At 36.8% G+C, this 4,663-nt stretch overlaps 1 protein-coding gene across 4 annotated transcripts in view; it reads right to left on the bottom strand.

Annotated features, from left to right (window-relative positions):
- Window positions 1-4,663, bottom strand: part of CDK14 (cyclin dependent kinase 14) — a 613,351-nt gene that overhangs the window by 460,624 nt on the left and 148,064 nt on the right. The gene's annotated exons all lie outside the window — the stretch shown is intronic.

Raw genomic sequence — 4,663 nt, forward strand, 5'->3', positions numbered from 1 at the left:
AAAAAAAAAAAAAAGATACAACAATACAACTGAGAAATACCTTAGGCAAGAAATAAAAAAGCCAAGCATAAAATCGAACCTTGTAAATATTCACTTATTTAAGAAATTAAGGTACAAGAGGAGGTAACTACTGTGTTAATGATAAGTGGTCAATATTCCCAAAGCTCCCCAAACTGGGGTATACAGTGATGATCAGAAACCTCAGGCAAAGTGTTTTCCCTTCACATCCTAAATGGTTTAAATGAATCAACTCTTCTTTATCCCACTTGCAAACCATCTTCACCTTCATCATTTTGAATGACACTGAATATTCAATTTTGTTTTCCTGTAACACAAAAGCTCATTCAAAATCCTTTTAAAAACTTATTGTTCAAACACAAATATTACATACTTTCATCTTCAACAAAGCCAAGAAACAACGCTATCTCCTTAATATCTGAAAATTATTGAATTATATGAGCATCATTTCTGCAGAGCAGACTTCATTTCAACAGGTCTTTCAAGAACCTGAGGTTTTTTGTTATTGCTTATCCCTCCAGCCCACAAAGACACCTTTTTCAGAACCAACAGCACTTCTTATTTGTGTCACTTAAGATTTAATCATATGCCACCTCATAAAACTCTCTTGTATTATTGGCATTTTCCCCATTTTAAGGACTTTGAGGGATAAATCACACCAACTGCATTTTTCAAAATTTATTTAAATAGCACATAATACAATGCTAGGCAACTAGCAAATACTAAATAAATATTTTTTAAAATTAATGAATTTCCCAACTCCATATTTTAGGGCTAAAAGTTGTTCTTAGGTAATCCCCTTTCCTCTATCATTCATACAATGTTTGTGTTCTCTAAGATACCTTGTATAAAACCAACAAACTTAACACAATAACATTTCTCCTTTATTTTTTATTCATTCAGCAGACAGGCTAATGTGCCCAGCAATGTGAAGAGCCATGTTCTCTGCATTCAATAAATGCCTTGAGTGATTAGAAATAAAACAAGTGATTAGAATACACTGAAATGAATATTTGAGAGCACTCTATTCAGTATAAATAATATTCCTTAGGTGGCTCAAAAAAGACTTCTCAGAGGTGGTAACATAAAGCTGAAGCTTTCAGGTACTACCCAGGAGAAGAAAGACATTTGGGGAACAGCATGAAGTCTGAAAATGGATGCTGTATGAGGAAATAACCAAGCCACACCCACAGAGGTCACCATTGTGAAGGCTCAGAGGAAAGGTGGCTCAATGCCAGAACAGAAAGGGCCCTGTAAGCAACGCTAAAAAGTTGGGAATTTTATCCTATGGGAAGTTGCCAATTAATCCAATAGAAAGGGCCTACAGGACTAGAGGCAGAAGACTGGCTGAACGAGATTTTTCATTTTATGACAGGGTAATGGTGTAGAAATGGATTGGAGAGGTGAAAGAAGGGAAGTGGGGAGGCTACTTGGGAAGCTAAGCTAGTGTTTCAGATGAGATCCTGAACTAAAGCCATGAATATGTGGGTGGAAAGACAACAGAGCTAAGAGGCATTCACCTTGAGTTACCTGCTGAGTGACTGGACATGAAGTCGAATGGAAAGGGAAAACCTATACTGAATTCTCTAGTATAACCAGGTAAAAGGCTAGTTTATAAAGTAAATGAGTGAACACAAGAAGAATACAAGCTTGAGGAAAAGGGGAAACTATCATAAATTCAGTATTTTACACGCTAAGTTTCAGGTATCTCCGAACATCCAAGTGGACATGTTGCATAAGCAGCTGTATAAACGTCTAGGGCTCAGATGACAGGTCAAAAGTTTGTTTATATGCCTAGGTCAGGGTTTCCTAGAAACAGAGCTGGGCCCGCATCTTACAATTTATTGAGGGTATCCTCTCAGTGACAATAAATGAGGGAGCAGGACAGGGAGGAGAAAAGTCAAGGAAGAATGTGGCCTCAGACAAAAACTGCGCCCAGCATTAGTCTCACCTGAAGCAAGAAGGCCAGGCTTTTGTATCCTTGGCCCGATCAGTCACGGAATGAGAACTGGAGAGGAAGGGCTTCTGTTCATGTAGGCATCCACTGACCAAGCGGCTCTGAGCACAGTGCCTGTCCAACTGTGGTTCAGTCACAATGGACAACTTTTCTTTTCCTCAAAGCTGGTTCCTCAGGAATCTTTATGTTTGCTGTTCTCTCTGCCTAGAATGTTCTTCCCAGATAACCCCTTAGCTGACTCCTTCCCATTACACAGTTGGACCCCAGGTAACACCTCCTCAGAGTCTTTCTCTGGCTTTCCTCTGCTGTTGCTCCTCCCTCCCCTATCAAATTACACTGCTTTTGTTCTTTAATTTACTTTGTTTGTCTTCCTGCCCCACTAGAATGTAAACTGCTCAAGAGCATGGACTTCTCATTTGTTCTCCTGTGTTTCCCCAGCCCTAGGACAGCACTCAGTACTTGCTTAATAAATAAATAGTAAGAAGAGTTGCTAATGACAGAAGTTCAAACAAATTCTGTGGACATGTGTAGACTGGAAATGCATGGGGAGCTTGAGGAATGGGTGGGGGGAAATAATAGTGTCAACAAGGGTGTAGACAACAAGTCTGACCACAAAGCAGAAGTAAAGAGAGCAGCGAGAGGGCAAAGCTGCAGGAAATTAATCATTATGTCATACAGGATTCACAATCTATGGTGTTAAGAATATCTTTATTAGAGGCCATTGAGATGTGTCTGAAACTATACCATAAAAGAACAATAGTAGAGGTTAAAATAAAAATTACAGCTTCAAAGAGAAGAGACAAAAAGGCTTATAAAAACATAATCTCAGTGGACAGAGGAAAAAAAGAAAACTGACTAACATCTACTAGGTCAGTTTTTGTGAGTAAACAGAAATTGATCCCTTGAAATCCCTGCATTTATATGAGATGTTTTTAAATTCTAAAAAGTAGTATGCACTTCCCAGGCTTTTAAAAGAGATTATAATAAACACAATCTAATCTTCAACTGATGATGGGACCAACTATAAACATCAGTGACAGCCCTCAGGGTTTAACAGTGGGTACACAGGCCCAATTGGCTCCTAATCTGAATAACCTGACATCTAAGTGTTCTTCTGCTTCATTTTTATGATTCATTCTCTTTTTGCTATCAAAATTGCCTTATTATGGCCCTACATGTGCCTCCTCTTTCTAGTATCACCACACTGTCCTCAATCTTGCTATAAACTTCTTCAGTTATCCTTGTGTTGGACAACTAGATAATCAGGCTTATTAGCAGAGTGTGTCAATGGCTTGAGTCAACAGGTTCAAAGCAGAACCAAGAACTTTGTCCTAAGTGGAAAACGTGTAGGCTTTACTCCACAGGCTCTGCAGTACGTCTTGGCTATACAGAAACCCTTGTTTCATGTCAACCTTCCTGGAGCTACCTCAGATATAAGAGGCTGCCAGATGACTAATCTTCACATAAATAGGGTCTAATGGACAGGTGGGGCCAAACATTTTTTAAAACTTAGAAAAAAGAAGTAATTGAATAAAAAGATAGAGAATACTTTTCTTCTATCTTTATCTTTTTTTTTTTCCTTTTCTACCAAAAGCCTATGAAGAGGAAACACTTTTCTTTAATTGAACAAGGAAAAAGAAACACTAAGAAAACTTTTTAAATGTAAGAGAAGAGAAAAGAGTACTTTATATATATGAATCTAACTATAATAATCACCTACTTTATGAATTAGTTTCATTAAAATTTTAAGTCTAAAAGAGAGAAAAAAATTTAATTTTATTTTCAAAAGTAATAAACAGAAATTTTCCAAAAATAAGTTGGTTTTCAAATGATTATAATTCCATATAACCCTAGCAACTTCTTTCTGTTGTAAACTTTTACAGTAAAATTTCATGTGATTGATTTTTAAATGTTCATTTTGTTTTAGTAAGCCTAAACCCCCACCTTTTTGTGAGCCCTAAAGACTTTATGACTTAGTTCTCTTCCAATGTCATTCATTAATTACAATCTCATTTATTTGAAGAAATGTCATTTATCGAAAATACTTTCCCAAAACACTGTGAAATTCTGGAGGAATCTGAAAGGAATGTTTAACAGCCATGTCTTAACCACAATACCAAACCTATCCACATGTCATGCATGGCATTTCATGGATGAGATTTTCTTCCTAATATTATACAACTTTGAGTGTTTTCTGGATTCTGTAGGGGGAAAAAAGGAACTAATTTTATCAGTAAATATAGGTGATTCTATCACCATCCAATAGATCTATTCCCAGCAAAACTTTACATTCTGTTAAATTACACCCTAAAAAACAAAGGACTTCTATGGAAAATGGAATTCAGTCAGACCATTCAAAGCCTACATATCCAGAAAAGTAAGAAAAACAAAACAACTCTAATAAGCACATACACACATGCCATATTTTCTTCATCTCCGCATTTCCTACATTGCTGATACAATTTTGCACACAATGGATGCTATAACATGTCTTGGCTAAAGATAGATCCTGTGCTGATCCCTATGAACTGCAGAAAATATGTCCAGGTGAAAAAGTTTTGTTATGAACTTCATCTAAGGTGGAAATTAAAACTCCCAAGCTAGAGCTATAGCAGGGGAACTTCAAATTGTTACTGCTGTCAAGAAGCAGTGTGGAAAGTTGACAATTACGACTCTATAACAGAAACT

The sequence above is a fragment of the Cebus imitator genome, unplaced genomic scaffold, assembly GCF_001604975.1.
Source record: "Cebus imitator isolate Cc_AM_T3 unplaced genomic scaffold, Cebus_imitator-1.0 Scaffold98, whole genome shotgun sequence".
NCBI lineage: Eukaryota > Metazoa > Chordata > Mammalia > Primates > Cebidae > Cebus > Cebus imitator.